General features: G+C 43.1%; 1 protein-coding gene across 1 annotated transcript in view; it reads right to left on the bottom strand.

Annotated features, from left to right (window-relative positions):
* The window catches only part of LOC127009540 (mucin-12-like), a 50973-nt gene extending 41241 nt beyond the window's left edge, over positions 1-9732 (bottom strand). Inside the window, exon 1 of the mRNA XM_050882714.1 lies at positions 9292-9732. The gene's annotated coding sequence lies outside the window, so the exon portion shown is untranslated. The remainder of the gene's footprint in view (positions 1-9291) is intronic.
* Positions 9733-9998: the final 266 nt, after the last annotated feature.

The following is a 9998-nucleotide window of genomic DNA, read 5'->3' as shown; positions in this document are numbered from 1 at the left end:
ACATTTCTGCTCCTAAACTCGCATATATATTACAAGGCTTTCTTTCGTGAGTTTAGGTCATTTCCTTGGGTAGTGTGATGGAAGTGTTTCAAGGGTCAAGGGTCATATTCTTTGTAACATTTCTGCTCCTAAACTCGCATATATATTACAAGGCTTTCTTTCGTGAGAGTTTAGGTCATTTCCGTGGGTAGTGTGATGGAAGTGTTTTTAAAGGGTCAAGGGTCATATTCTTTGTAACATTTCTGCTCCTAAACTCGTATATATATTACAAGGCTTTCTTTCGTGGGAGTTTAGGTCATTTCCGTGGGTAGTGTGATGGAAGTGTTTTTAAGGGTCAAGGGTCATGTTTTTTGTAACATTTCTGCTCCTAAACTCGCATATATATTACAAGGCTTTCTTTCGTGAGAGTTTAGGTCATTTCCTTGGGTATTGTTTTATGACCCTGGTGGTAGATAGTCTGACCCCTTCTCCTGCACCGTGAACCCAAAGAAAACACTCATTAGAATCCGACTGATCTCCTCTTTGGCCCATGGAGGGAGTTGATTTGAGAGTGTTGGGCGCGTCTGAGAATACTGACTCAGGAAGGGCTATAATGTAGGGTCTTGTGGCATCATACGGTTAGTAAAATCATGATATTCAAAACTCAGTGAATACTACGCTGGGGAAAGAGATATATGAATGAATGAAAGAAGAAAGGAAGGAAGGAAGGAGTCTTGTGGCATCATACCGTTAGTAAAAACATAATATTCAAAACTCCGTGAATACTACGCTGGGAAAGGAGATATTTGAATGAATGAAAGAAGAAAGGAAGGAAAGAAGGAAGGAATCTTGTGACATCATATGGTTAGTATAAACATGATATTCAAAGCTCAGTGAATACTACGCTGGGAAAAGAAATATATGAATGAATGAAAGAAGAAAGGAAGGAAGGAAGGAAGGAAGGAGTCTTGAGGCATCGTGTATGTTCGTAAAAACATGATATTCAAAACTCAGTGAATACTACGCTGGGAAAGGAGATATTTGAATGAATGAAAGAGGAAAGGAAGGAAAGAAGGGAGGAATCTTGTGGCATCACGGTTAGTAAAAACATAATATTCAAAACTCAGTGAATACTACGCTGGGAAAAGAAATATATGAATGAATGAAAGAGGAAAGGAAGGAAAGAAGGGAGGAATCTTGTGGCATCACGGTTAGTAAAATCATGATATTCGAAGCTCAGTGAATACTACGCTGAGAAAAGAAATATATGAATGAATGAAAGAGGAAAGGAAGGAAAGAAGGGAGGAATCTTGTGGCATCACGGTTAGTAAAAACATGATATTCGAACCTCAGTGAATACTACGCTGGGAAAAAAAATATATGAATGAATGAAAGAGGAAAGGAAGGAAGGAAGGAAGGAGTCTTGAGGCATCGTGTATGTTCGTCGGGTTGAATCTGACTTCGAGGAGAAAATAATGTCTTCGGCTAGGCTATCGTACAACATTTTAAGGCTCGTACACCCACTATTGACAAAGCTTCCGTAGAGGTTGTGTTAGTATTTCCATGGGTAGTGTTATGATCCTTGTGATAGTTTAACGAGACTTCTGCGCCAGACTTCGAGGAAAAAAATTGAATGTGTCTTCGGCTAGGCTATCGTATACACCATTTTAAGGCTCGTTCACTCACTATTGACAAGGCTTTCGTAGAGGTTGTGTTAGTATTTCCATGGGTAGTGTTATGATCCTTGTGATAGTTTAACGAGCCTTCTGCGCCATGAATGTAAAAAAAAAACACTCATGAGATCCGGATTCATCTCTTTTTGTGGGCTTTGAAAATATTTGTAGTGAGAGCCGAGAGCGTCTGAGAAGGGAAGGTTTTATTGGGTTTTATTAGGTTCGGGGAGAGCTTGTGTAGGGGTGGTGATATGTGTGTGTGTGTGTGTGTGTGTGAACTGGATCTGTCTTCGGGGAGGAGAAAACAATGTCTCCAGGCAGCGAAAACTTGTTGAAAGGATGTGCGGGAGATTCGAAAAGTAGGCTATTTATGGCGTGTCTTGGAGGAGCTGTTTTGGGAGGTTATCGTATACGGTAATGAAGTCTCTCTCTCTCTCTCTCTCTCTCTCTCTCTCTCTCTCTCTCTCTCTCTCTCTCTCATGTAAGCTTTCGTAAGGATAGAGATTGAATGCCTATTGAAGTGATCACGCAAAGTCTATAAGAAGCTTTGACTCGAAAAAGTAAAATGACGGAAAGTCAAAAACGTTAGTCATAAGAAAGTTAAATAGGAAAGTCAAGTCATAGGATCTCAAGAATAGTATAAATAGCAATAGTCAGGGCGTAGCATAGAACTAGCAGGAGGAGGAGGAGGAGGAGGAGGTGGAGTTTTTAACCTTTGTCGGAGTAGTACAAGAGGAGGATGGAGTAAATTATAACTAACGCCAGAGAGAGAGAGAGAGAGAGAGAGAGAGGAAAGCGTTGAGAAAGACTTTTGTTCTCCGTGCACTGGACTAATGTTGCTTGATGATGATGATGATGATGATGATGATGATGATGATGATGATTAGGAGGAAGAAGAAGAGGAGGAGAGGAGGAGGAGGAAAAGGAGGATTGTCGAAGTTTATTTAAAAGGCCGTGACAGAGAGGAATGATTTTTTTTTTCTTTTTGATTTTGTTTTCCAGAGAGAGAGAGAGAGAGAGAGAGAGAGAGAGAGTGTAATGGTGTGTCTCTTCCTTCCTTCCGTGTAATTCATCAAATGTGGAGGAAAAAGGAGACAGTAGGAGGGAGGAGGAGGAGGAGGAGGAGGAGGAGGAGGAGGAGGAGGAGGAGGAAAGCGAAGGAGAAAGGAGGAGGGCGGGAGGGGGGGTGTTGATTGGGTTTTGGGGGGAGAGGGAGAGGCAGAGGAGGAGGAGGAAAAGGATCGTTGGGGGGGAGAGGGAGGAAGGAAGAGAGGTGATGAAGGGTGAGTTTCTGTGAGGGGGAGAGAAGGAAGGGAGAGAGGAAGGAGGGCTCATTAGGGAGGAAAGGGGAAGGAAGGACGAGGAGGGAATAAATGGTGAGGGGGAAGGAGGGGAGGAAGAGGAGGGGAAGAGGGAGGAAGGAAGAGTTTAAGGGGAGGAAGAGGGGGAATGGAGAGTGAGTTCCCGTGGGGGAGGGGAAGGAGGGGAAGAGGAAGAGGAGGGGAGGGGGTAAAGGGGTAGGAAGGAAGAAAAGTTAAAGAAAAGAAGAGGGGGAAATAAATGGTGTCTGAGGGGAAAAGGAGGAGGAGGAAGTGGAGGGAGAAGGAAGGGGGGAGGGGAGGGGGGTTCACTGTACTCTCTGTTAGTGTGTCAACCATTACTACCGACGCTCAACTAACTTTCTAATTCTCTGGAAAATTTGGCCGATCAGTTCCCGCTCGCTCTCACCCATACATCATTCCCACCCACTCCTCCTCCTCCCATTCCTTTATCACCCCTTCCAATCACCCCACCCATCACCCCTTACGCCTCTGTCTCCTACCCTGCCATTACCGTCTTCACGCTCCCTCCCCCTCCTCCACCTCACGACACCTCACTTTCATTCATCTTTTCCAGTCCAGTTTACTCACTTCTGTTCATCTTTGTACCTCTTGAAATGGTTTACTCGTGTAGATTTTTCATTCCCTTGTACGTCACTTTATCTTGCTCCTCTTCATTGTCCCTCCCTTCTCGTTATTCCTCCTCCTCCTCCTCCTCCTCCTCCTCGTTCATCTTCCCTCACGTATACTGCCTCATCTTCCCACGCATTCCTCATCTCGCTTTTTTTTCTCGTTCTTGTTTTTCTTGTTTTTGTTTTCTTCTTCCAGTGCAACCCTCTCTGATTGTCTTCATCTCCTTTTCTTCTCCTTTGCCTCGTCTTCCTGTTTCTCCATCTCCTTTCTTCTTCTTCCTTCTTCTTCGTCTCCTTCCTCCACCTCCTGCTTTTCTTCCCTTCTTTCCCCCTCCCCCCTTTTTTTTCTTCCAATACTTCTTTTCTTTTCCTTTTCTCTTCTCCCTCTCATCTGTTACCTTCTATCCTATCTTTCTATTCGTCCTTCTCTTTTCTTCTTCGTCCACCTCCTTCTCTTCCCTTCTTTCCCATTTTCGTAGTTGTTCTTCTCCCTTCTTCTTCCTCCACTTCCTCTTCGCTTATTGCTCATCTTAATTCCTATTCGTCCTTCTCCTTTCTTCTCCTTTCTCCTACACCTCCTCCTCCTCCTCTTCCCTTCTTCTGTCACTCAAACACCTCCTCCTCCTCCTTCCCCTTCCTCCATCACCTCCTCCTACTACTCCTCCTCCTCTTCTTCTTCCTTCCTACTCCTCATTCCTCCACTTCCTCAGTTTCCCTTATTCTTCCTCTCTCTCCATTTTCTCTCCCTCTCTCCACTATCCTATTTTCCCATCTCCCCTTTCCTTCACAACTTCATTTTCCCTTCTTATTCTTATTCTCTCTCTCTCTCTCTCTCTCTCTCTCTCTCTCTCTCTCTCTCTCTCTCTCTCTCTCTCTCTCTCTCTCTCTCTCTCTCTCTCCAGTACCTCCTTCCTCCTCCCCCCTTCCACCCACCTCCCCCGTCACCACACTCCACCTGATGGCTGACTAGCTAGAGAACATCCCTCATCAGCTGCGTTTCCTGGTTCGCTGTGGAGAAAGATGATCGGCCAGCTGGTCCCCGCCTCAGGTGCAGTGGCCGCCGGCGTGCAGGAAAGGCAAAAGGCTCGTATTCTTAACAGCTTCGTCGCCCAACCACATATATTTGACAAGGCTTTCATAGGGCTTGTGGGCATTTCCAGGGGTAGTTGTATGACCCTGGTGGTAGTTTGACGCATGGTTTGACGCTTCTTCACACATTATTCATAAGGCTTTCGTATGGGTTGTGGGCACTTCCAGGGGTAGTTTTATGTTCCTGCCAGTAGTAGTTTGAAGCTAAGCGTCTGACAGTACCGACCAAAGGAGACGGGAAAGAAGAAAAAGAAAGTTATTGATAATACTTTTTTTTCTGCTTCGTGTGTGTTTACTGCAATGAGAAAGAAGAGATGGATGGACGAGAGAGGGAAGGGAAAATAAAAACGTGAATTATGGTGTTGTTGTTTGTGTTGTTGTTGGTGGTGGTGGTGATGGTATTAAGAGGGGTGTTAGTTGGTGTTTGTGTGTATGTGTGTTTGTTTGTGTGTTTAAGTAGTGGTGTTAACGAAGCTTTGATTGGGTGGTGGTTAATCATTTCAAGGACGTCACACACACACACACACACACACACACACACACACACACACACACACACACACACACACACACACACGCACACAGATGAGTAATATTTTAGGCATGTCATTTTATCAGGGTTTTTTTTTTTTTTTTTCCTTTGTCATTTTTTTATGATTTGGTCACCTGTCAGCTAGAACAATGAACACACACACACACACACACACACATACACACACACACACACTCTCTCCCGTGACTAAACGATCCGAAAAACGCACACATCACTCACAAATTCATAGCACACACACACACACACACACACTCACCACAGGGTATGGGTGGCCTACATTTCTACGAGTACTCTCTCTCTCTCTCTCTCTCTCTCTCTCTCTCTCTCTCTCTCTCTCTCTCTCTCTCTCTCTCAATGGCAAAGTAAGTAGGCTACGTTGGTTAATTTGTCAGTATATCAGGAAGTAGGCCTATATAAGAAAGTAGATAAAAAAAAAGTATTTGGAGAAAGAAAGAAGAAAGGGAGAAAAGGAACCGGCGAGAGATTATGACAAGTTTTTGAATAATGAAAAAAAAAATTATGATGTCAAAATTAATCTCGGAGCAAATAAGATACATACATACATACACACAGACAGACAGACAGACAGACAGACAAACACTTAGAAAAGCAGACTGGTAAAGTAACACACACACACACACACACACACACACACACAGAGAGAGAGAGAGAGAGAGAGAGAGAGAGAGAGAGAGAGAGAGAGAGAGAGAGAGAGAGAGAGAGAGAGAGATCAAGCAGAATTGTTTAAACAGGAATAACAGTGAAATTGTAAATAGAGAGAGAGAGAGAGAGAGAGAGAGAGAGAGAGAGAGAGAGAGAGAGAGAGAGAGAGAGAGAGAGAGAGATACAGACAAACAGGCTTATACACATCCCCATTTGGTAAGACTATCGCAGAGGTTGTTGATATCTCCATAGGTATTTTTATGGGCCTTAGTAATAGTTTGACGAGGCTTCTGCACCATGAACGTGAAAAAGCAATCCCAAGAACCCGACTAATCTCCTCTTTGCCTTTTGGAAATAATTCGTGTGAGAGTCGAAAGCATCTGAAAATACGACCCCCTAATATAATGTTGAGAGCTTCGTAAATTAATCGTAAGGAAAAAAAGTCTTAACATAACCAAAGAACAGTGTAATGAAGAATGAGCGAAAGCCAGAGAGAATGAACGCTAGAAACGGTATGCGCCCTACGCTTTATCATGTTAGACTCTTTTTATCACATGACAGTGACTGACTTTCTTCGTTGACGGCACTTTTACAGGAGGGAGGATTCTGCTGCATCGAGATATTGCTTGCTCCTATAGGTTCCTCCCTTATTACGTGGATAGGTTGAGAGTGACAGACAAGCTAAAGATATGTATGTAGATGAATTGATAGAGAGATAGGTAGTTAGACACATAATAGGTATAAGTAGATAGATTGCCAGATGTATGAATATATAAACGTAGAAAAATATAGATAGATCGAAACGTAGAATATATAAACATAGAAAAATATAGATAGATCGAAACGTAGAATATATAAACATAGAAAAATATAGATACATCGAAACGTAGAATATAAACGTAGAAAAATATAGATAGATCGAAACGTAGAATATATAAACATAGAAAAATATAGATACATCGAAACGTAGAATATAAACGTAGAAAAATATAGATAGATAGGTACTGATAGAAAGATATATGAATGGTCTAAGTAAAAAGAGACATATGGGTTGACATAGACTGGTAGACATATGACTGAAAGAGCAAAATTACATAGATAGATACATTTCGTAATCATAAGTGTAAGTAGGCTATTGATGTGTACACTAACGTTGATCTTTTTCCCCTTTGCTTATAATATTATACACAATGCTGTCAGACGGGTCCAGTGACCACCACCGCCACGCCCCACCTTCCTTCCTCCCTCCTTCCTTGTTTGACCTTACCTGCCAGTTTCAATCAGCAACAAAGCGCGGAGTCACTCACTTGCCCCGTCCCACACACACCTTACCCCGCCCCGCCGATTTTTTTATTTTATTTTATTTTATTTTGTTTTATTTATTTATTTATTTATTTATTTTTACAAAGGAGACAGCTCAAGGGCACAAAAAAAGGAAACAATAATAAAAAAAAATCCCGCTACTCGCTGCTCCTAAAAAGAATCCAAAGAGGTGGCCGAAAAAAGGTCAATTTCGGGAGGAGAGGTGTCCAGATACCCTGCTCTTATGTAGGCCTATGTGCTTTTCAGGTCCCAGTGTATCTTGTATTATATTTCTTCCTAAGTCTTTTTCTTCCTTCACTGTGTCGATAATTGTCCCTCCCATCCTATATACACTCCACTTGGTCTTTTTTTTTTTTTTTTGACATTTATTTTTCGTTAAACTTTATTTTTTTATTTTATTTTTTTTTTACTCCGTGACATAGTGAAGTTAATAAATGCCCAAACGTAAAAGAAAAAAATCATACATAGGCCTGCATGCGATTTTTTTTTCATAATGTGCATTCGCAACTTAATAATGATGCTAGTTTCTCTGATTAATATGTTTGGCTTTAGTCTTTTTTTCGAGCTTACACGAATATAATGAGAGCTAGCAATGAGTAATGTGTGTGTGTGTGTGTGTGTGTGTGTGTGTGTGTGTGTGTGTGTGTGTGTGTGTGTGTGTGTGTGTGTTTTGTGCTTCTTTCATTGTTGTTGTTTTTTTGTGTGTGTCTGTCAAAGACTAATAGCAATAACAATGATTTTAAGTTTTCCACAAGTTAACCCGAGCAGTCCAGTGTCTTCGCTTTCGAACTACTCAAGAACAAAAATATCACAAGTTCACACGCACGCACTTAACCATTCAGTAAAAGTCACAGTATTAGCACAGCAGTAGCACGGAGAAAGCACAGCACGAACTAGAGAGGATGTAGGAATACGTAGTTAGTTAGATAGATAGATAAATAGATAGAAAGATAGATGGATATATAGGTTGGCAGGTAAATTATAGATAGATAGATAAATATGGATAGAAAGATATATGAATGGTTTTAAAAGCGACATGGTATAGGCAGATATATGATAAAAAGGGCAAAAGGACATCGGCAGATACATTTAGCAGTAATTATAAGTCCACAGTTAGAGTAGAGTCCAATGGCAATGCTGAAAGTCCACAGTTATGAGTATAGAGTCCGTGGCAGTGCTGAAAGTCCACAGTTAAAAGTATAGAGTCTTATGGAAATGCTGAAGTCCTGATAAGAGTATAGAGTCCCATGGCAGTGCTGGAAGTCCATAGTTATAAGTATAGAGTCTTATGGCAATGCTGAAAGTCCACAGTTAGAGTCCAATGGCAATCCTGAAAGTCCACAGTTAAAGAGCAGTCCCATGGCAATGTTAAAAGTCCACAGCCAATAGTATAGGGCCCCATGGCAATCCTAAAGGTTAAAGAGCAGAGTCCCATAGCAGTGTTAAAAATCCAGTCAATAAATAGTATAGGGCCCCATGGCAATCCTGAAAGTCCACAGTCAGAGTAGAGTCTCATGGCAAAGAGGAGAGTCCCATGGCAAAGAGGAGAGTCCCATGGCAAAGAGGAGAGTCCCATGGCAAAGAGGAGAGTCCCATGGCAAAGAGTAGAGTCCCATGGCAAAGAGGAGAGTCCCATGGCAAAGAGGAGAGTCCCATGGCAAAGAGTAGAGTCCCATGGCAAAGAGTAGAGTCCCATGGCAAAGAGGAGAGTCCCATGGCAAAGAGGAGAGTCCCATGGCAAAGAGGAGAGTCCCATGGCAAAGAGGAGAGTCCCATGGCAAAGAGGAGAGTCCCATGGCAAAGAGGAGAGTCCCATGGCAAAGAGTAGAGTCCCATGGCAAAGAGTAGAGTCCCATGGCAAAGAGTAGAGTCCCATGGCAAAGAGTAGAGTCCCATGGCAAAGAGGAGAGTCCCATGGCAAAGAGTAGAGTCCCATGGCAAAGAGGAGAGTCCCATGGCAAAGAGGAGAGTCCCATGGCAAAGAGTAGAGTCCCATGGCAAAGAGGAGAGTCCCATGGCAAAGAGTAGAGTCCCATAGTCAGTCCAGTAACGTGACTCACCTCCCTCCAGCGAGATTCCGTCGGGGAAACTTCATTCGCGAGTGCTGTCAATCCACCACTAAGTCTTGCCTTCACTAAAACTCTCCTCCGCTTTCTTCTTCCCTTTATCAGTTAGCAGCACTCACGTATTCCTCTCTTTCAGGCCACGTTGCTTCAAGTTCCAAATATAACACACGAAAACAGAAGAAGAAATCGAGACAGTTAATCTACACGGATAACAGGAGCGAAGACTGTTTAGCGTATCTTTTTTAGCCTTAGCTTTTCACACAGCTCACGGATAGGCTCTTTTCTATAGCTAATGGTGGGATGTTGATTGGATTAGAGGTGCTGGATGGCTGGCTTGGGCGGGGGAGGGGTGAGAGGATGAGGAGTCCACGCCCTGTCTCTCTCAGCTGTGTCGTCGTCGTTCGCCCTCAGCTCACTACTTGCTGTCTGTCCGCGCCGCCTCCGCCTCGCTCCCGCACGATGGTCACAGCTTTCTCCACACGCCTGGATGAGCCCTAAAGTTTCCGGCACTCTCTTCTGTCTCCTCCTCCTCTTCTTCTCCTTCTTCTCTCAGGCGCGTTGGGGTTACCTTATTAAAGGGGCTATTACACTGGGCAAATTTCCCGTGGATCTTCAGTCAAACCACGATTTCCGCTGGCGTGTTTCTCATGTTTCCGTGGTTTTCTGGCGTATCCACGATCTTCCAAAACTACGATAGATTT

Source organism: Eriocheir sinensis, chromosome 41 (genome assembly GCF_024679095.1).
Source record: "Eriocheir sinensis breed Jianghai 21 chromosome 41, ASM2467909v1, whole genome shotgun sequence".
In the NCBI taxonomy this organism is placed as follows: domain Eukaryota; kingdom Metazoa; phylum Arthropoda; class Malacostraca; order Decapoda; family Varunidae; genus Eriocheir; species Eriocheir sinensis.
This window is presented reverse-complemented; position numbering and strand designations above follow the sequence as displayed.